This window comes from Chinchilla lanigera, unplaced genomic scaffold, assembly GCF_000276665.1.
Source record: "Chinchilla lanigera isolate Chin_1 unplaced genomic scaffold, ChiLan1.0 scaffold00071, whole genome shotgun sequence".
In the NCBI taxonomy this organism is placed as follows: domain Eukaryota; kingdom Metazoa; phylum Chordata; class Mammalia; order Rodentia; family Chinchillidae; genus Chinchilla; species Chinchilla lanigera.
In genome coordinates, this window is record NW_004955472.1 from 6,744,287 (window position 1) to 6,767,785 (window position 23,499).

General features: G+C 39.2%; 1 protein-coding gene and 1 long non-coding RNA gene across 3 annotated transcripts in view; one reads left to right on the plus strand and one right to left on the minus strand.

The window, feature by feature from the left end:
- The window catches only part of Lingo2 (leucine rich repeat and Ig domain containing 2), a 1,180,631-nt gene that overhangs the window by 953,765 nt on the left and 203,367 nt on the right, over positions 1-23,499 (plus strand). The window lies entirely within an intron of this gene.
- Positions 5,863-23,499, minus strand: part of LOC106150338 — a 28,515-nt gene continuing 10,878 nt past the window's right edge. Inside the window, exon 3 of the long non-coding RNA XR_001237088.1 lies at positions 5,863-6,047. This is a non-coding gene — a long non-coding RNA (uncharacterized LOC106150338). The remainder of the gene's footprint in view (positions 6,048-23,499) is intronic.

Below are 23,499 nucleotides of genomic sequence, written 5' to 3' on the forward strand. Positions count from 1 at the left end.
TTGACCTATCTCTTTGTGTCAATGGGGTATTGATGTCCCCTGTTACAATAATGTTATTAATTATGTGCATTTTCATGCCTGTTAAGATTTGTCTTATGTAATTTGGAGCTCTGATATTTGGTGCATAGATGTTTATGATTGTTATCTCATCCTCTTGCAGATTTCCCCTGACTAGTATGTAGTAACCTTTTTTATGTCTTTTGATTGTTGTCAGTTTGAAGTTTAAATGGTCTGCAAACAAAATAGCTACCCCTACTTTTTTCTGGGTTCCTGTTTCATGAAGGATTGTTTTCCATTCTTTGACTTTCAGTCTGTGGATTTCCTTTTCAGTGAAATGTGTTTCCTGTATACAGCATATTGTTGGATTTTGTTTTTCAATTTACTCTGCCAGTCTGTTTCTTTTGACTGGAGAATTGAGGCCATTTACATTTATACTTACAACCAATATGTATTGATTTATCATTGTCATGTTATATACTTGCGTTGGTGTCCTACTTTTTCTACCTGTTTACCTGTTTGCTCTTCTTGACGTTTCATTCCTACTGTTGTTCTTGAAATTGCAGTCAGATTTTTCTCTGTCTAGAATATCTTTTAGTACTCTTTGTAATGCTGGCTTGGCATTCATGAAGGTCTTCAATTGTTCTTTGTCATGAAAATATTTTATTTCTCCACTGAATTTGAGGGATAGTTTGGCAGGGTACATCAGTCTTGGTTGGAAGCTGTTCTGTTTTAGGACCTGTAATAGTTTGCTCCAAGCTCTTCTCGATTGGGTGGTTTGTGCTGAGAAGTCTGCTGTGATTCTGATGGGCTTCCCTTGACAGGTAATCTGTTTCTTTTCTCTAGCAGCTTTTAATATTTTGTTCTTTTGCTGGAGATCTGGGAACTTGACTATTCTATGTCTGGGTGTAGTTTTATTTTGGTTGTGGTTGTTTGGAGTTCTAAATGCCTCATTTACTGTATATCAGGTTCTGTTTCCATGCTTGGGAAATTTTCTGCTATTATTTCTTTTAATGTCAGTCATGTTGATTCCTGCTGTTTCATTGACTCCTCTAATTTGTACATTATTCCTCTTTGCCTCATCTTGCAGCTGTTGAATTGACTTTTCCTGGATCCTTGCTGATTTTACAAGATCCATTCTTTCACGGTAGCTAGCTGCCATGTTGTCTTCAAGGTCTGAGATTCTATCTTCAGCTTCATTCATGTGGTTTTGGTAGCTTTCAGTGGCAGCTTTGTTTTCCTGGAATCTCTTAGAATCTCGTTCATGTGTTCTAAGTCCTTTCTATATTTTTCATTGAAAGTTTCTGACTCTTGTCTTTGTTCTTCTATTTTCTTATATATTTCTTCTTCAGACTTTCTGAGCATTTCCTTCATTATTCTTGCCATTTCACTTTTTGCCTGAGAGATAATTTATGATCTCATCTCTTCTATGGCCTTATGGAGTTGTTTCTTTACTTCAACTGCAATCATTTCAGCTATTTCAGGCATGTGTTTACCAAGTTCTCCTATGTCGATGTCTCCTGGACTTGTTCTGATTGGGCTGGAGTTCTGGGATTGTGTTTTAGTCTTTCATTTTGTCATGTTTGCTTCTGGATGCAGAAAGCTCAGTTTCCCTCTTCAGTAGCTGCTCAACCAAGACCACTAGTGTCCCTAGTTTTGCAGTTGTTCAGGTTTTCCCCTGAGTGACCTCTGAGTAGCGCTACTTAGTCCCGGGTTTTCCGGCAGTTTTTGATTTGTATCTAGTTATCCCCGTTCTCAGACATGGGCACTTGTGTCACTTGATGGCCGACCATCTGATCCAGCGTCCCCTTGTAGATCAGGGCACGTGCAAGACCTGACTCAGGTTGCACTGGTCTGACATTCCCAGTCCGTGGACCTATGTCCCCAGGTAGTTTAGGGTACAGGCATAATTCAGACACAAACTGCAGGATCTACAGTTTGTGAACCACCTGAATCTATGTCTTCAGTCAGTTCAGAACACATACAGGAACCAGATGCAGCCCAGATGGGTATCACTCACAGACTTCCCCAGCCTTCAACTCACTAGGGGGTCTGGGCAAAGGCAAAGCTCAGACTCCAACAGTGGGTCAGCGGCTCTTGGAGCACTCGCTCACTCGGCGCAGGGTGCGTGGGGTCTGGGAGAGTCTGCTCACCCTGTCCGCAGCCAGAGAAGCTCCTGCGGCTTCTGAGTGAAAACCTCCTCTCTGTCACAGGAGTAGGGAGGCCAGGGCTCCATCTGTAATGTTGGCAGGGTCCTGATTCGCGCACTCTGTCCTCAGGGAGTAGCTGGGAAATACCTGTCTCTCTCCGTGTGTTTCAGCTGGGAACCGTGGCAGTGTGGGCCAAGCACAGACTCGAACCCATGAGTCCAGCAGCTCCCAGAGCACTAGCTCTCTCAGTGCAGGTCATGCGGGGCTGAGAGTCTGTCCGCCCTGCCCACAGCCAGAGAAGTCCCTGGGGCTTCTGAGTGAAAACCGCCTCTCTGCCATGGGAGCAGGAAGGCCAAGACTCCATCTGTAATGTTGGCGGGGTCCTGATTCACATGCTCTGCCTTCAGGGAGTAGCTGGGAAATACCTGGCTCTCTCTGCGCATTTCAGCTGGGAACCGTGGTGGTGTGGGCCAAGCACAGACTTGAACCCATGAGTCCAGCAGCTTCTGGAGCACTCGCTCTCTCGGTGCAGTTCACGTGGGGCTGAGAGTCTGTTCACCCTGCCTGCAGCCAGAGAAGTCCCTGGGATTTCAGGAAATTTTTTTTAAAATCCACAAAATAGGAATGATTTCTACTCTTTAATGGGATGGGTACTCCAACAAAGAGCTACAGAATTTACCACAGCCCTTTCTTGACGTTGAAGCTACATCTGTCCACAGGGGCACAGAAAGAAATTTCACTAGAGGGCTGCAGCATGTGGCACACAGGTAGCCCAGGGGTGACTTGGACAACAGCCTCTGCTCCGCTTTTGCAGGTCTAACTGCATGTGCACCCTGAACCTTACAGAAAAGCTGTCAGGTTGATTACCCTAATCCACACTGAAGCATCAAATGACTGATCCTTGCTTAAAGTCATGTAATCCACAGAAGACCACAATAGAGACAGAAAATATAAAATCTGGACACAAAGGCTTGTGCTATTGTAAACTTTTAAGTCTGTGATTACCTAAGTTTTGCTTTTAATAATATATCCAAAGAAGAAAGTAGATAATTTAAAGTTTTATTTTTTAACAGTTGTTGGACTTATTTTTCTAGCTTAATGTATCAGAGTTCTAGTCACAAACGGTCTTTTAAAAGATATTCTTGAAGATACAGCTTTCCACTGATAAAGAAAAAGGTAAAAGAGAAAGAAAAAGGAACAATGCATTATAAATTTAGATTTTTGTATGTTCCTATGTGTTACTGGGGAAAATTCTATATATCTACTTTTTGGTATAAAATAGAGTTAAACCTGAGAGCTTCCACACACAGTGAGCCATCTCTAAGAGATTCTTTGGCCATGTTATAAATCCTTTGAAGTATCAGTTTCCAGTAAAATATGGGAGGAACTTTAAATAAGTGGTTTTAGCAGACACAAATTCCATACATTTAAAAAAATTTAACACTTGCTTCAAGCTGTTATTCAATTCATGTTAGTGGGCTTTATTATATCTTCAAAAACTATTATCCTTTGAATCTCAATTTGTCTCCCTTCAAATCTATTTGGCTGATGTTAAAGGTGAAAGCTGATATAACCCAATGGAGCATAGACTCAGAGAAATTGAAAATGGAGTGTGTATCATTTCCAACTTAGAAGCTAATAAAAGTTGCTTTGCTGCAGTGTACTTTTCATCTGATTCTCCTTTTCCACTGGAAGGTTCTTAGATGGAGACCCTGCAGCCATCAATAGTGATATCCATGATACGCACTTGACTAGAATCAATTATACTGTAATTGCTAGAATAAAAACAAGAGAATCAAGCAATGAAAAGAGGACTTTTATAGGAGGAAATGCATTATTTAAAGGTGACACAACTTTCAAAGTCAACTTTAACTTGTGGAAATGGACAGCAGGCTGATCCCTAAATACTGAAAAGATAACTTCTTATTATCAACAAAGATTTGTCCATGTTTCTTCCCTGGTTAAATCTTATTTGTGTAATGAATATTAATGCTTGTAGCTCTCTAAAACCGAATCACCTCTGGAGTCTAACTGATAACCATTATTTGTATCTAATATTTAGAAGACTTGGTAGGAGCACTCAATGTCAATCGCTATATATTTTAAATGTGATTTTCCCTTCGTATGAGGCCTTTAATCTTCCAAGTTCACCAAGATTGTAAAGTATAGTTTCCAATTTCCTCTTACTATATGTAAGAACTCAGCCATTTTAATATAATGTATACACTGTCTTCTCTGGGTTGTAATTTAATTTTTATCACAACACTGCGGGAGCTGCTCATGTCTGCAGTTTGATTTCACCCCATGGTTTATGCCCTGAAGTGTCAGGCAGATAGACAATGTTGTGCCAATCAGTTTCAGTCTGTTAAAGCTCAGAGAGCAAGGCAGAGATAAAGTGATGGAAGGCTGATAGTAGACAGTGATTTACAAGTAGGCTTCATAGCTTCCAGGACTTCAGGATCTGTCCAAAGGGCAATGAGAGGAAGAGACATCTCTATTTGCATAGTTACTAGTATGACCTTCAAAACACCTCACACAGATTGAGAGGCCTCAAGCAGGTGCCACTTTTAAAGAAGACAAATGAAAATGCAAGGAGAAAGTGGTTGGCTATGGTATAAGAAATTAACGGCAGTGCTACCTGTGACAGATAATAGTTCATGAGACTCCAAACACCCACTGTTTGGGTCAGAGTATCCTTTGGGTCAGGGGAGATGCCACTTAAACTTATTTCCTGGAGTTTTTGTGAAAAATGACATAAAATACTCAACATGGTGCCCCTGGTCTCTTGAAATACTAGATCTTTCCTTTTACTTGCTCTATTCTTTCCTTCACACCACAGCAGTCCTAACATTTCTTGCACGTGTTGGTGCTATGCTAAGCTCTGGATTCACCATCACATGTAATCCAAAGTTAACGTGTGCTGTGATGACACCAATCAGGTAGGTTCTTCTTTTATTTCCATTTAACAGAGAGAGATAACGAAGCCCAGAAAGGCTCATAAGGGTTAGTGGTGGGTCGGGGATTTGCACATATATCTACAAACACATAGGTTCCTGAAGCGTTGGTGCTATATGACCTTTGGAAATTAAAAAGCATAAATTCTGATTTCCCTCAGAGTACTGAGATGACTGGGTTCCAGAGTGAAAAATTTTCTGGAACACTGGCAAGTTCTGAATTAAGCATCATTTTTTTAAAAGAAAATTTCCTTTTCAACAAGGGACTTGCTCCCAAGGTTTTCTAGCCTATTGTTATGTGTATTCAAGGCAACCACCCTTCACACAAGCTGGCTGTAATTTTATCTAAACACTCAGCATAACATGAAAATCTGATCAGAAGATAACACAAGGTGTTCGCTGTTGTGTTTGCTCTTTTATTTGTTTGCATGGTACAAGGAATCAAACTCAGGACCTTGTGCTTATCCGGCAGGAACTTGTGCCACCAAGCTGTATCCCCAGCTAGGGTGTTCATGTTGATAGGCAATGTACACTCTTTAGATGTACTCCTGTCTTCCCTAATAACATTGAGATCATACACTCCCTAAATTCTAAGGATTTTCTAGGATTTGGTATATGGTATCTCCATCAAATGAAAGTCTTGGATGCTTGAAAATGAGTCAGACAGTGCTAATTTCTCTGGAAAGATACCTAAGATGAGGCCAGACATTAAGTCATATATGTAGGAAGTTTTGAGGAAAAATTTTAAAATGTGGGCTTAAAATAATTGTGTATGGGACAGAGGCAGTTGATAACAAGTTCAGAAATAAAGAATGCATATGTTTATTTTCTGTAAAGGCATAAAAAGCTGAAGGTGATTTCCATAACCAACCATCAGTTGAAAAGTACTTTTGATGAGTGTTGTGCAGTGCAGATCTTAAATATTCTTGAGCTTTAAGTTCTTCACCTGCAATATAGAAGCAATAAAAAGTGTGTGACTCATTGGCTTGTTCTAAGGATTAAATGAAAGAATATGAAAGCATTCTGTAAACTCTACAGCATTATGTAAATGTCATATGTTATATTAAATTTAGACCATTAAACCTTTATCGAACATAGTTCATTTGATGACCGAAATCCAAATTCTGAAATGTAGGCTATTTTACCTTCAAGGATATATCTGTCTAATGGAGAAATAAGTGTCTTATCTAAACGATTAAAATTCAGTGTGAAAACTGCTACCACAGATGGGTAGACAAAGTTCCCAAGTACAATAAAAATAACGAGCATAATTAATTTAAGGCAAAAAAGCCATTTTCTGGAGAAGTTTTAGATTGTCTTGACAGTAGCAGGAGCACAGAGGGAGTTAGCAAGACTTTAAAGTGTGTCCGAAGACAGCGAGTAATGGCACAATATTTAAGAGTTTTAGTCTGAATTCTTTGCGAAAATGTGGAAATATTTTCATCCTGAAAGCAGCACAAACTTTTTTTGAAAGTCCGTCTCACTTTGAAGTCTGGGCTGGCCTTGAACTCCTGGTTAATCTTCTGGCTCAGCTTCCTGAGAGCTAGGATTGTAGAAGTGCACCACATCAGCTCAGATTTTTTTATTTTTGGAAAGGAGAAATAAGAATGAAGGTGATACATCATCCCTTCTCTCAGATGCTTATGTTCTGACTCAGAAGGTCATACCAATCCATAGAGGCATGTTGGTTTTGTGAGCTTCATTGTCAGGACCTGAATTTAGGTAAAGACCTGGCAGGTGCGTTTTCTAGTGTAGCCTAAAGTTACTGAAGTTAATGCAAGTCATTCACAAACCAAATATCAAAATGTACTAGAGAGGTTATTACAATATCTCACTAAGAGTGAATAGATTTAGAATTGTCCTTCTCTTGCAGATGAGATAGAGCTGACTTAGAGTGTTTCCTAATGACTCACAATACATGGTCCGGAAGCATCCCTGGTTTGGGGCTTCTACTAAGAGTATCCCTGAACAAAGGACACGTTTCATTTTTGTTACATTCTAGAATAAGTATTTTAAATATTAGTATATCATCCAGATCACACAACTAATAACAGAAAGCCCTATTGCAAGATGCCCATCATTAGTTAATATTATTCTAATTTTATTTTTTGGACCTATTTACCTTTACTTCCTAAATGTATTTTCTTTCGCAGTTATATTAGGTCCATAAGCATTAGTAATTTATAATTAAGCAATTTATAACTGAAATAACAACGCAAACTCAAATTGCATGACAGTGTCTTCCTTAAGAAAGATCCTTAATTTGATAAATATTTTGTAATACAATGTGTATATTCCTCATGAAGCATAATTAAATATTGTGAACATTCTATGCTTCATAAAATCTTTTAGACTACTAATAATGACAGCAAATATAAGGCATTATCAAGTTTATCTATTCTAATTTTTTTTTACTTCAAAGGCTACTATTTGGAGGGCGTTGTTTTACTCTGCTGTTTACTCTTCTCGTACAAGCAGCACAAGAAGACAGACAGCTGCTTTCTCAGTGTGGTCAACCGGTCACATAGGTGAATGACCACCATGAGCAGTATTTCCATGAACTCACCCAATTTTGGCTTCTAGACTTGGTTTTTCAGGCTTGCAAATTTGGTTAATAAGTGCATGGAGAGTTGAGAGCTTTCCCTCTCTTGGATGGAAAAATTTCTCACCAGAATGCCATATAGATGACTTGTCATCAGAATTTTGTTTTGGAATATGGTAGTACCTCAGTTCACAAGCAATTCTTTCCATGGTTCTGCTTGCAAAATGAACTGGATGAGGATCAAATCAAATTTCCACATAAGGTTGACAATGATCCTAACCACTGAATTGGATTCTCTTCTTGTCCAATTTGGCTTGCGATCAGAACGTGGAAAGAATTAAGTTCCTGAACTGAAGCACCACACCTCAGTTCAGATCCAGAAGTCTGTTACACAATTCCAGTATCCAGTGACATCAGTTGAGAGAGGCAGACACACCCATTTCAGTGATGAGCAGCCACCTGCTTGCAGAATGCTCTCAGCGTGTCTTTGCTCCAAGAAGCTGTTTGAAAGTGCACTACGTGTTACCTTTTGCCCTTGTAAGAGTCATTTTGTTTTTGTCATTGGTCAACTTATCCCCCACCTTATCTCAGCTGACTGGAGCACTGTGTTATTACATACAGTCATTCAGTGAGTAAGCCTCATTCTAAACCACAAGCTATTCTCCAAAGGTCCTTCACTGAAGCATTAATGTAATGCTCATTTCTTGTGTTCGTGTCACAAAGCAGACACTGGGCTCCATGCGTGGTAATATGACTCCTACCCCACAAAGCTTATAGTCTACTGGAAGAACCAAATAAGAGTTCAAGCAATCACCACCCAATGTGACAAACATCCCAAGGGTGGGACATAGTGCAATGGGAGAAGCTAAAGGCACAGATAATGTAGACCTGAATCAGTGCTGCTCCCCATATGAGGTGATATCTAAACTGACCGATGTCACACGCTGAGCAAGAATTGTAAGAAGTGCATCTGCTTATTTGGTGTGTGTGTGTGTGTGTGTACTGGAGACAAAGTATAACAGAGATGAGAGAGATATTTGGAAGGAGTGAGGGCTTGGTAAAACGAGAGAAGACAGAGCGTGCACTCATGAGCGAGTGACATTCAGTAAACGGAAAGCAGTAGCTCTTTCCGGGCCCCTGACGCATTGATTCCATAGTTTACTTCTCAGTCACAACAAAGGAGCATGTTATTACACTTTTATCATTAATGCGAGGATGAAGCCTTGTACTTCTGAGTGGTTTCTCATTTTAGAAATGTCACAGCTCACCCCAAGCAGCTCTCACCCACACTAAGGCAAACCCTTTGCTGCACAGTCTTTGGAATAGCCGAACAGAAACAATTTCTGTATTTTTCCACTTTTCTCTTCGCCAGCAAAAATCTTACTGCATCCTTATTGTATACTCTGGAAAACATTTCTTTTATAACACTTTAAGGAAAACGATCTCATATTTTTGTGATAGAGTTTTGCAGTTTGGATATAATTTTGCTGAGCTTGATAAAGAATTAGCAAAACCTTGAAGCACAAATTGTAATAACCACCCACTTATAATACTGCAGCCAGTTAAGGTTTTCTGGATTGAACTGAATACATTATAGCTCCCACCAAAGAACAAGAAATTATACCTGTACCAGATAAAACATAACAGGTACAATACATATTACGCATTAATATACATGGTGAGACGTAAATTAATAAAATAATTTCTTCAGCAGTTATGCACACAATGAAACAACATTCTAATAACCATTATGTTAAAAAGCCAGAGTGGAAATGCATTTGTAATACATCTAGGTCTAGACTGGTGGTTCATGTTTCTGTATAGAGCGTTCACCAAAGTTTCAAATGCAGTGGTGTCGTCTCTCATGTAAAAATGCACCTTGTTCTTCACCTTGATAATAAATGAGTTGCTCATCTTCTAATGGTCTCCTCGTCTCTGTGTATTAACCAGAAAATTAGTCCTTTCCCTTTAAACCTCAGTAAAAAGAAGCGTTCCTCCCCTCCCTGCAGTTACATCTAACTTTCAATTTTCCATCCCCCTAGAGTTCAGCTATCTGTCTCACAGTATCAATCCTGCAGTCTAAGAGAGAAAAGAGCAGATACAAATGCATTTTAAGGAAAGTGACTTAGCAGGTCTCTGGGAAATTGAAGATGAGCATGAGAAAAATGAAACAGGTTTAGGCAGGGTACTACTTTGGGTTCTTAGCTGTTGCTTTCTGCTTTTAATCACTAGCAAGTACCAGTAATCCTAAAGCTTCTCATTTGTATGTGTATATTTAGGGGTATGTGTGTGGTTTATAAAAGAAACCGTAAAATCCTAAAGCTGTCTTTAAAACTCCATCAGTGACACTATTATGAAGGGGAAACTGTCTCTACTGAATTAGAGCCCTTAGACTGTACAATTTTAAAGCTGTTGAGCACCTAGGGGCTGAATCTAATAGTTACAGTCAAAAAGAATACTTTCAACAAGTTAGTAATTACATACGCTGGATTCCAGGAAGTTGGCATCCCTTTACTGCAGCCAATGAACGCTGGGAAGATAAGAGTTATGTATGCACACAGGCAGTAGGCTGTAGGCAAAAGGCAATATTTCAACCAGTATTCTCTGCCTTAACATTCATTAGTATAAGACGAAAAAGCGTGAGAGTTCTGTCAAAGACACAGTAAAAGGGGTTGGAACTAGAAAAGCTTCAGGAGAAAAAAGTAACTGAGATAATTATGCCAAAAGTCAGTGAACTGAAGCCAGACAACAAAAACTTAGCCCCGTGAACCACTGAAAATTCTTGATCCATCCTTCCCTGGAAACTCCTTCGGGGCCATTTCTTCATGTATTCCCTTACAAGTTTGATTATAGGTTTATTGTACATGGGTTAATATGTTCTTAATCACAGAAATAGCGAACATTTAGGTCAAAATTGCCTTAGTTTTGAGACATTTGAAATGAAGATAATACTTCTTCAGAGGGTTTTTTTATAAGTCTATTTAGATAATGCATCAAAAGTGCTTTACTTTAGTGCTTCAGTCATATCAGAAACAGCAGCAGCTGATGTAATTGAATCCTTATTTCAAGCAAGACCCATAGTTCCATTTCTCTGACCATAATATAAGTATAGATATGGGAAATTTGGGTAAAAACATAAACTATTGAGTAGGATATCTATATCTATATTTATATCCATATCTATATATCTATATCTATATTACAAATCTTATGATTCTGGATTTGGGGACTCTTGGTCCATTCTGTAATGGTACTATATCTTTTCAGTGTCCTTAGGAGCCCTCTGAGCCCTTTCCGATGCCTCTGAGAACTTCTCTCCACAATTCAGTGAGGTTTTCCTATTGGCAGGAAACAGTGGACGTGGCCCTCTTGGGTATAGCCCCACTATGATTAAGCATAGCTGTAATTCAAACCATTATACTTCTCTATAAATTTCGAGTCATTGCTGTATCATTACCCCCAGTGGCTCAACAGCCAAGGACATAATTTTTGGAAGGTAATTGGTCCATATTAGATCGTCTGTTCACTGGTGTAGATTCAAGTGTGGGGTGGGGACAATGGTGATTTAAAAAATCTGTGATAGGTAGGATAATGGCCCCACAAAGATGCCCACATCCTAACCCCTAGGACATTTTAATATGTTGCCTTAATATGACAAAAAGACTTTGCATATGCCATTGAGGGAAGGATTTGATATGGGACGATAATTCTGAATTATCTGCATCAGCCCAGGGCACTAAGGAAGGAAAGAGAAAGGCAGAAAAGTCAAAGTCAAAGTCCAGGGTATGCAAGGGTGAGAGCAAAGTGTCGGATGATGACAAGCAAACCATGGGACGCAGGAAGTCTCTTGATGCTGGGATAAGTAAGGAGGTGGGTTCTCCCCTAGCGCCTTGACAAGGAACACAGCCCTGAACTCTGTTTTAGATTTCTTTCTTCTAGTATTGCATGATAAGCAAATCAGGGTTGTGTTAAGCTGCTCAATTTCTTGGCAATTTGCTACAATAGCAAAGGGAATACAATACACCCATCATTCTGAAAGGAAGAGGCAGCTCCTAGAATATATGACTGGCAGCGACCTTCACCTATACTCTCAAGACCTAGGAGAAGTCATCACAGTTTAGGGCCCTCTTAAGATTTCTAGATTTGTTTGTGCTGTTGAAAAGATTGAATAACCACTAGGTTTCTCTTATGTGTCAATAAAAGCTGTCTTTCTGGGAAAAACAACTACTAAATGACATGTTTATATTCATTTAGATAATGCATGTCCTAAGTTATCCCCCAAAAGTCTTATGTGTGCAGAGGTGGGACTTCAGGATGTCTGAATCATGAGGGCATTGACTTCAGGATTGTGTCACTGAGATCACAATTCGGTGATATTAGTGGGAAATAATTCCAACAGTGGGGTCTAGATGAAGGGGAGAGCATCATAAGAGTGTGCCTCGGGGCCTGGCCCCTGTCGGGCTCCCTCCCTTTCTCTGCTTTCAGGATCTTGTCTTCTCTGCTTCCTGGCTGCAATGTGGTGTGCAGCTTTCTTCCCCGACTCTCTTCTGCCTCTGTGTCCTGTCTCAGCTCGGCCCAGAAGTAGCTGGACTAAGTGACCCTGGGCGGAAACCTCCAACGCTATGAGCCAAGGTAAATATGTCCACCTGGAAGTTGTTCTACGGTGCAGTGGTGGCAAACCCATGGCATGTGCACTGCCGTGGGCTGTTTGCATCACTCAAAGCTCTAAAAGGTGATGTCACTGGTACAGGGCATTTGTCACAGTGAAGAAGTCTGACAAAGGTGACACATGTAGATAAAATTACTTGGAACAACGTCTGGCAGTGTCTATTCACTGTGTTCACTCCAACCTACCTCCCCTCTCTCTGCTTCAAACTATGGCAATCCTCTACATCACACTTATTTATTCGTTCATCCAAACATGTGTGTTGAATACCAGCCAGCTATATGTCTTGCACCAAGTGCTGAGGATCTAGTAGGGAACACAATAAAGGACAATTCTTGGCTTCCTGGAGCTTCTGCTCTTGTAAACAAGCAATAATGATCTTATAAAACAATAGATAATGTCAGGAGTGCTAGTGGGTCGGGGAGGGATACAAACTGACCAAGAAAGGTGCCACTGAGAAGACGCCATTCAAGCAAAGCACAATGGAGAGCTAAATGTACAGCTATTGGGCAGATAATCAGAGAGAATCCCAGGCACAAAGTTACTGCTGTTGTTTCTCTTTGCCAGCAATTAAAGACAATAACACATCCTTACTCCACTGACCCTTCCACTACCATTCCTGTTCTTCATTCTGGCTTCCACGCTACAAGTAGTCTGTGTTCTTGAGTGTGCATTATTTCTATTCGTCTGTTCTCTTGATATAAAGATGGTGTCCACTTATTCACTATGATATTGTCAGGGGAGACTGGACACATGCATAGTAGGCACTTGGTAAATATGTACAAGATGGATAAATTAGTGAAATGTTTTGAAAAAGTAAATTAGATTTTCTGTACTCATTTATATGTTACTATTAAGTAAATTTTCTTTGGTTTTGATTCCGTGAAATCTTGGCTTTTGAAATCTTAATTATTCTAATTGGAAATTCTGGATTAGTATGATTTTCATATGAAATATTTCACCCATTGGCTCCTTTTTCCAACTGTACTCATATTTTTGAAGACTATTTCAGCGTCAAGGGAAAACGTCAATGTTTGGGTGGTGACGTGGTTTTGATCAGGTCTTCTCTCTGCTCTTGTGCTGCTGCCCAATGACGAAGCGGGATGAACTTAAGGTCAGCATAGATCGGCTGCCCCTTAGGCACCTGTCATTCATTCATTCATTCATTCAGACAGGGGTTACTGACTGATGTCTGGACGCAGTTCTTGCATAGACATTTGCCACCGTGTGGAAGTGAGGTGACAAACATCATTTACAGATTACTTTCTGTTTTCCAAATTCCAGTATGTGTGTTCTAGGACAACTTCAATATGATTCAAGCTCCACCAATGTGTAAGCCTTATCATCAACCATTCATGTAATCAGTTATGCATACTTCCAGAGCACTGTGTGCTACATGTGCGTTCAATAAGCATGAGTCTGCACTCACACAGATTGCCCATTTGGGAAAATAAAGCCATTTAGAACCAAGTAAGTGCCCTTGACGAGTGACCCATTATCAATGCACATTCAAAGAAATGAAATCATGGCAGTTGCTCTAAGCTGCCTGACCTACTTAACAACAAACACATGCGGTAAGTATGCTTAAATTTAAAGCCCTTGCCTCTGGAGAGTGGAAGACAAAAGAAAGGGAACTTTTTCTGGTTTCTAGATTGTTTTTTTAGAAAAAGTACACCAGTTGCTATTTTCACGCTATCTCAGATATGCACATTTTACCCTTACTATAAATATCAAGACTTCATGATTCTTGAGAGAAGCATAATTCTTACTCCATTATTATAAGCAAAGTAAAACCTATGTGGTTTAAGCAAAGAAAAATTCATCAGCTAATGGGCTTGAAATGTGCAGCAGATCTGGTTTTTAGGTTCAGCTGGAGTCAGGGCACAGACGAAGGCAGCAAGACACTCATATTTTGAAGACTATTTCAGCGTCAGGGGAAAACGTCAGGGGATGCTCTCCCAGAAGGTCAAGAAGGCTGAGAATCATGTGGCCAGAGAAATAGTATGACCAGGGAGTGAAATGGGGTGAATACAACCTGCGAAGGAAACTAGAGAAGGTCATCAAAAGGCCTGAAAGAGGAGAGGTCAACAAAGAACACCTCTGCTCTTCTGTGAAGAAGCCTCCCACTACGAAAAAGGGTGATGTCCAGAGTGTCCAGTCTGATTGTGTACAGGTCTGACTTCCTAATTTGATCGCCTCTCTTGCTATTAATTTGTAGGATGGCACTTAGACAAACTTCTCTTTCAGCCACAAGGAATAAGACAGAAGCAGGCATCCTCTCATTATCATCAACCAGATACAGTATAAAGCAACTATTTCCCCAAATTAGAAAGTAGAAAAGACTGTGCCCCATTAGAAAAGGGAGTCCTCGGCATAAATCAAGCGAGTACAGAATTTATGCCTGGACATTCTGTGAATTGTGGTGCAGAAATAGAGATCTGTATAAAGTAAGGGGGTCTTGAACAGTTGAGGAGCTGGGGCTCAGAGACTGAGGAAGCCAGGTCCCTGGAATGCGCGGGCCAAGCTTGAAGAAGAAGCCACACTGAGCATAAAAGGTCCAGGGACCAGCATAGACACTGCCTTGAGTCTCTTCCTGAAAGTGATAACCCGGGCACACATAAGGTGAAATTCAACAGGCTAGGAAAATGCCAACCAAATGCCTTAATGCTTAACAATTTCCAGCATCATAGAACCAAGAGAAGTTTGAGTTCTAGCTACACAGAAATGAGCATTCTCACTGCCTATTTGCAGCCATCATTGGAAACCTGAATAACACATTAGTGAACTAGAGGACTAATATAAGAGTAGTAACTCTTAATTTAAACAGGCACCACTGATAGAATCAAAAAGTTCTCCTTCTTACCTGCCTGCCTCCCTCCCTCCCTCCCTCCTTTCCTTTCTCCTCTTTTATCCCGAACATATGATGACCCAACTTTGGAATCTGGAAGGAAAACAAAATTCTAAGGAAGTGATATGAATAGAATTATTTGCTTGAAAATGCCCTAATACATTTTTACAGTGTCAAATTCTACAGTTAAGACAAATAAAACTTCTTCCATTCTTTAACTTAAAAAAATATTTTTCTAAGTTCAATTTGTATACTTCCTTTCCTATAATAAATTTCAACAAAATTAAAATTATATTTTTCTTCACTATTCATAAAGCCTTCCCAAACCTCATTATAACACCAGACAGAAAAGGATTGTCTGCCCCTCCATTGAACCTTGTATTTGCATTTAAAATGACCAGCAAACCTTTTCAAATGCACATAAGAAAGATCTCATGCTATGAGATAGTAGCTGTCCACAATAACAGATAATATTTCCAGATTACTATGAGGCAATTACGACACAAGCGTCTGTTCATATTATCTCATTTAACTGTAGCAGCAACTACATGGGCTAGGTATTCTCACTCATTCAGTGTCCCACAGGGGAAACCATGGCTTAGATATCTCAGAAATGGCAAAGCCTGGAGTTGAACACTCAAAGCCCGGCTCCAGGAAACAACTTCAGCTTCAGCATCTATCCTTTCCAGTGCTTTACCCCATCTTCTTGATGTGAAGCTCTCTGTAGACAAAAGCTGTGTCCTTCTCATCTTTGCGTGCCCTGCACCCAGCACAGTATTTTGCCTGTAGTTTACTACTGGTAGATATTTGTTGAATGAATATAATGACAATTATATCTTTGGCCGGGTGATTATAGTAGGGGTCACACCCAGGCATAAGTGGCCTCTCCATGGGGGCAGGTAGATGTGAAGCATATCACAGCGACTTTGTATTTGTCAGCAAAGCTTTTTAAAATCCTTTCATTTTTTCCTATGCTCTCTTTGCTTTGCTTCCCATTTTGTGAGGATTAGAAAGCAAAATATATTCATTTACATATAAAAGAGACTGTGTTTTCAGTGCTGGTAAAATTAGTGATCAATATTGTAATCATTAAATATGAAATGCTTTTAGTGAAGTAAGATTTGTTAAATTGAGAGTGGGAAAAACTAAAGTCTTTGGAACCAAGCTAGAGGGGGAAAAAAACCAAGTCCAAAGGGAGGAAAGGAAAACAATTATGGGTAAAACCACAGGCTTTGCTGCCTCAATGACTATTTCAGAATTGATTATGTTGCATTGTTGTTCTCTCCTTAAAGTTAATGAATTTGAGATTGTAGTATATCAAGGAAAATTTTTGAAAATTAATATAGCTGAACAGAGAAAACAAGGCATCTTTTGTATAAAACTTTAGAGTTATTAGCAGAAAGAGGGTAGTGAGTTATCTATGTCCTTTTGCACCTCACCTACCCTCACAGTCAGACTTCTTAACTCAAAATGCTGGGCCCTGGAAGTCCCTGGAATGTCTTAGTCTCTGAAGTGAAGCTCAGTGAAGTAACAAAGATACCATTTTGTATGGCTTAACATGAAAAACACCAAGAATAATCTTGATTCACTTTTCAGTTTAAACATATGATCTGTTAAAAAACATATGATCTATAGATCATGTTTATGATCTATAGATCATGTTTATGATCTATAAACATATGATCTGCTCTTTAACAGAATTATAAATGCCATGACTGCATTTGCCCTTATTTTACACATCTGAATTTGCACCTAAAGTCTTTCTCAAAATTAGAAACAATACCAGTGAAAATTTAGGAGTTCTGTATATCTGTTTTTTTCTCTCAGAGATTGCGTGGCAGGAAAAAGAGCCCAATGTAGGTGTAGCCTGGAGATGAGGTTGGTGTTTCACTGTATCAGAGAGTCCAAGGGACTTGAGGAAAAGCTTATCTGACTGCCCTGGGATCATATTTAAGTGGAAAGCCAAAAGTGTTAGCTGAGAACCAATATACAGTGGTGATTCAATCAGCATACAAAGCAAGCAATAGGAAGAAAAGGAGATGCAGATCTGAGGTGGGGGGTACTGTAAGAAGGGTGAGCGAATCCTTTAAAGATTAGTGTCAGAACCTAAAGGGGAAATGCCAAGAGCTTACCCTGATAACATGATGCTAGCTACAAACGGGGGTGCACCAGCCTGCTCAGAGGCATAAAGCATTCCAGCTACACTGTAGAAGTCACCTGTCCTGATAACTTTCCAGACTGCCTGGTGTCAAGCTGATCTTTACTTCCTTTATACCCTCAAGACATTGATCAGTACTAGTCCAATATAATTTATTATTTTTCACCCTTTATCATAGATGGGCTCTGGAGATAGATTACCTGGATCAAGATAGGTGCTTTAACATTGTTTAGCAATGTATTTGTCTCAGTTTTTTGCTCATTGCTGAGACAAAATACCCAACACCCAAAGTTAAAGGAGGAAAAGTTTATTTGGCTTGTAGTTTCTGGAGCTTTCAATCCACAGTTGGCTGGCTCCAGGGCAGCGTGGTGCATGGCAGAAGAGCATCACAGAGGAGGGGCAGTTCATTACAGGCAGAAGACAGCAAAAGCAAGCAAGGGAGAAAACAAGGCTCTTTCTGTCCCTTTATATCCAGGCTACTAAGGTTAGGGCAGTGCTAAACCAAGCAGTGGGTTGATTTAGTAAGTACAAACCCTTAGTCCTAGCACCCTTAATCTTAGCATTTCACCATGAATCAATCACACACATTAGATTTAGCCACCTCTGCAAAGTCCCCATCTAGGACTGCATGAGGCTTTGGGGGACACCTGGACACAAGACATAACAGTGTTTTTGAGGACATTACCTAATCTCTCTGTGATTCTGTCTTTTCATCTCTGAAATGGAAATAATAAAAGTTTCTAGATCTCACAGTATTTTTAGAAAAAGTAAAGAGTGAGGTAAAAAATTATTGTCAGATATGGTGGCCCATACCTGTAGTCCCAGCACTCAGGAGACTGAGATAGGAGGATCACTATGAGTTCAAGACCAGCCAACACTACATAGTGAGTTCAAGGCCAGCCTAAACTACATAGCAAGACTCTGTCTCAAAAAAATGTTAAAAATTCTAGCAAGCAGTAATATTCAATGAGTTTTCATTTTATTAATATAGTCAGTTTATATTTTGCCATAGTGTCTAATATAGTACAATGTCTGACAGACTGTGTATAATCTGTAGATATATAAGCTAATGAATGAAGCATCATGGATCCTGTTTGTAAAGTACCTGCAGAAATCAAAAGAATTATATTCAGTTAGAATGAAAAGAAATGATACAGATATGCATCACCTACTTCTTAAAAATTGTCACATTAAATGTTATTTTCTTATAAAACTTTTGCTTTATTTTCTTCATAAAATACAAAAATAAGGAAACATGAAGACACAATTATTGAAAGAATTCCATTCTATTCTAGGGCTAGTAGACTATTTATTATTACATCTAGGCAAAGAATAATTTCCAAATTTAGAAGTTTCTTTTCTGCTTAACTGGATATTTTTGACCTTAAAGTCCAAGCACAATCATTTCCTGGACAAATACTATAAGCTGGCCTACTTTCATCTTGATCAATGTTACAAACCCAGGTCAACAGATATCTTAATTGTGAGCTGCTGTGGAAAAGTGATACTGGGAAGTCAGATTAATCAAATAATCATTATTAGAGTTTTATTGAAGTACAATGGGTTGTAAACATGCAAGTTAGATCCCATTTAGGCAGAAAATTGGGCTGTCTACATAGTATATATGTGACAATATATGGGTGATTATTGAATGAGAGAGATTGTGAGGTCCATATAAAAGGAAAAGTAACTTGGTGTCATGACCTGTACTCTTGATTTTGTTGGTAAATGTCATGGTTTGTGTCTGGGTAAACTCCCTAAAGCCTCATGCAGTCATGGGGTAGGATTTTAAAGTTTATGATTGATCCATGATCCAATGCTAGGATTATGGGTGTGAGTGCTACACCTGCCCTGGGGTGGAGAGTTTGCATATGTAAGGGAGAGGAAGAGGCTGCTTGCCGCCACTCCCCGCTTTTGCTCTTGCTGCTTTTGCTGTCTCCCATCACCAAGAATGGTTTCCCTCTGCCATGTGTCACTCTGCTTGGAGCCAGCTGAGTGTGGACTGAAACCTCCACAAACTGTGAGCTAAATAAACCTTTCCTTCCTTCATTTCGGGTGTTGGGTATTTTGTCTCAGCAACAAGAGAAGAGTAACCAAGACAACAGATATTTGAACATGTGCTTTTGTTTTGTTGTTTTTTTGTCCTGAGAACAACTAACAGAAACTGTGCATGGCACCCGTCATACATTACTTTCAGGCTGTATTATGCAATTTTCCAGTATATTACTTCCCGTCTGAAACCTACAGATCATTTCTCAGTGCATTTTAAGTGTTTCCATCCTATGGAAATGAACCATTGGGTTGTTTCAAATATCTTTGCTATATTTAAGAAGACAGATGACTTTGCATTCTTCTTTTCACAGTCACCTTTTAGCACTTTATGTGTTTTGTGTTATCCATGGTCAGTGATAGTCTATCACAGTTCAAAAGTATTAAGTGGAAAATTCCAAAACAGTCGATTCATAAGTTTCATATTTCACATCAATCCAAGTATTGTGTTGAAATCTTACATTATCCAGACCCACCTTCCCAGGACCTGAATTATCATTTTGCCCAGTATATCCATACTGTATATGCCACCTATCTGTTAGTTATTTAGTATCTGTCTCCATTATCTGATCAATTATTGTGCTATTTGCAGTGCTTGTGTTCCAGGACCTTTGGTTACTTAGTAACTGTCCCAGTGCAGAAGTATAGTGATAGAGGCAGTTCAGCTATGACTAAGAGAAGCTGTAAGAGAAAAGATGAAAGTTCTCCATAAGGAAAAGTAATCATATGCTGTTGTTGCTATGATTTGGAATGCAGTGAGATATTTTGAGAAAAAGAGTACCTCCACATAACTTTTTTAGAGTGTATTATTGTAATTGTTAACATTTTATTGCAGTTACTCGTGTCTGTAAATTGTCCCTAATTTATAAATTAAGTGTGCATTTATAGGAGAAAATAATATGTATAGAGTTTGCAATCTGCATGGTTTCACCCATCTCCTGGGAGTGCTGGAAGATATCTTCTGTGGGGCAGGGGCCCCCTGTACACTGGCTGTAATTTACAGGGGGAATAATCAGCCTCTGCTGATTATTGACCTCTTGGTGAGATGTTAAAGTAGCAGGAGTAGGTGAAGTAGTAGCTTCCTCTACCTCAACTCCCACTTCACTCCTGTTTCTCTTGACACCTCTTTTCCAGTCCCTCTCAAATAAGGAGTTAACTCTTTTGTCTGGAATATTTATAATGAATTTGAGTTATTTTCTGCCTCTGATTTCATGTTTTCCTGATTGACGTCAAACACTGGCTCTTGAGTTTCCTAAAACGCTAATGTGAATATACCCTCCAGTTCTGACATTTTTAATTTAACTCTGTTGCAAAAGGATTTAAAATCAAAATTCCCAACCTGTTATTCACATTGTTTAGTAGCTGGTTCCTGGTAAATGTCATTCTCACCATCTTTTTTACTGTATGAAAATGGTAGTCTAGTCTCCCATCTTTGTCCCATTGCTGAAGAGTTCCCTTCTTCTGGAAAATTTTCCATCCTTTGTAACTCAGGGTCAATCTTCACTATGCTCTAGTATATTTGTGTTGGTCTAATACGCACAGACAATGATATCTTAGTATAACCTCACACAAATAATAGTTTATATGGCCATGTACTCCTGCCCTGAAACCCCCCCAAAAGGGCCAGCACCCAGCCCTATGCCAGAACAGGGAATAGTGCACAAGAAAATACAAAATATCAGGAAAAAAGAAAACAAATGTCTTTCTGAAACACAAATTTTACTCCATAGTAAACAATTATTACATTTCCTATGAAACACTTATTCAAGTAGAATAAGTGTGGGTATTTGATCTCCCAGCATCTCTTCACTGGGAAAAGGTTCGTTTCTCTACTGACACCATCTGGGTCTGTGGAGGCTTCCATGGTATACCATAGCTCTGCTTCCTCGGCTCTTTGGGGTTGCGGTGTAAATATCTGACCCAAGACAGACAAATCACAATCTTTTCTTGTGACTTTTCAACCAGACTCTGACATCAAACATTACTTCTTTAGGCCAAATATAGATATGAGATATGGGAGATAACAACCATAAGCATAAGTAACTTAAGAGTTTGAAGCTATATTGAACTCACAGGGAGCAGAGACTAGGTACGAGGTCTAGACAGCAAGAAGAGAGTGAGCCTTTTATTGAAGTCCCTGGTAGAAATGGCCCCTAAATTATTCTTGTTCTTGATTTTTAAGAATTTTCTCACAAGATTTTCTTTTTCCCTGAATTAGTTTGGTATTGGTTTCAACCACTTGTAACTGAAAGAAAACAGGCAATATAAGGTGTATTGACTTGTATTCCTAGGATACAATGTAAAAATTCAAATTTCCACATTTCTCAGAAAATTACTTCAACTTTGTTACTAGGGCTATCCTAGTGAAACATTTTGAGGAGCACTGTTTTATGACATTCTTAGAAAATTATTAATACTTCTTATTGTCCACTGATTAGAAAGGATTAATTGCCAGTCTGATGATATTAATTGGAAAATATTGAGTGGGTTGATTTTTTTAGGGTGAAATTAAGTGGTAGAAATAGCTGAAGATAGAAAGTTCCGATGTATGAGTTGATAATGTTCTAAAAGGGTGTTCTCAAGATACTGCAGGTTATGTAGCCAAATCCTGCACCTTACCGAGTAACGTAGGGCACACACATGCTACTGCCTCATATTACCCAGGAGTCCTTCTCATTCTATTTGCAATACAGAGATGGGAAATCGTAATAATTTCTTTTTGAGCCTCAGGAGGGCCTCTCATCTCTGTCTCATTTTTCTCATGTACAAAAATGAGGCTGCTGCTGTCTTTTAGCTTAGACTGGTGCTAAATAGTCTTTCATAACTTCATGTTTAAAATACATACTTTTATGGTTATCTAATAAAAATCATTACTGTTTGCACTTTGGCAAAATAAGTGTGAATAACAATACCGGAAGTTCATTACCAACATTTTTTTCCTCTCAATTGTACTCTTAGCATAATATCTCCAGATGTCCTCATCAGCTCTTTATTATAAAAACCTCCCATTTTTTCATTGTGGTCCAAATGCTAGGAAGGGTAGTGATGCTGAGGATAGAGAGATCCTTCTGGAGCAGCATACCTAGTGAACTGGGATCTAGATTCAAGAGCCAGCATCCAGTACAGTGCCTGACACTTCATTCATTCATTCATTCATTCATTCATTCATTCATTTATCTAGTAACTATTCATTGTCTTATATTGGGAAGTACTGTTCCAGGCACTAAGGATAGAATAATGGGCAAATTTTAACAATTCATTCATTTTAGAAGCTATTATTAAATGTTCACTGAGTAGATGAGCGGCTGTATAAGAATGAACTAATTAACAATGCACAAATTTTTAGATTACTAAATCACTGAGGTGAAAAGCAATAGGCGAAGAGGAAATTGATAGATTGAAGGTGTCTGTGTGTGTGTGTGGGTGTGTGTGTGTTTTACAGGACAGTCCAGCATGTGACTTGATGGGGGAGGGAAGACTGATATAAAAAGGAAGAGTAACTTAGCAATAATCACGATGAAATTTTGTCCATATTACTAAACACAGTTGACACAATAAATAAGTTGGCAGCCAGAAACTCAGTTTTCCAATGTGTTCATTCTCCCTCCCTCCCTCCTTTCCTCCCTCCCTCTTCCCCTCTCCCTCTTTCCCTTTCCTCATCCTTCCCTCCATTGCTCTCTCCTCTGTCTCTTCATCTCTCTTCTCTCTCTCTTCTCTTAGTATGATAGGTCCAAGCATCATCAATCCTTTAATGAGAGGGCTCCCCTCACAGAAAAGCACGGCAAGTCAGATATCACACAAGACAGTCATTATTTTTACTGAAGTACAACAGATTCCAGTCAGTGTAAGACTTGTCCTGACATGCTTAGCTCTTAGACCATTAGACAACACTTATGTTAACCTTAATGTTCTAGGATCACTGATTTATTTTCACAGTTTAAAGAGATTCCTTTTTATGCTTATTCGCAGAGAACCAAAATTTCATGTTCATGTTCAACAAGTATGTTAGAAGCTCCAAGCCATTTATCTCTGTTGAAAAGACATTTATCGGGGCTGGGGATTTAGCTCAGCGGCAAAAGCGCCTGCCTGGCAAGCGCAAGGTCGTGAGTTCGGTTCCCGGTACCGGAGAAAAAAA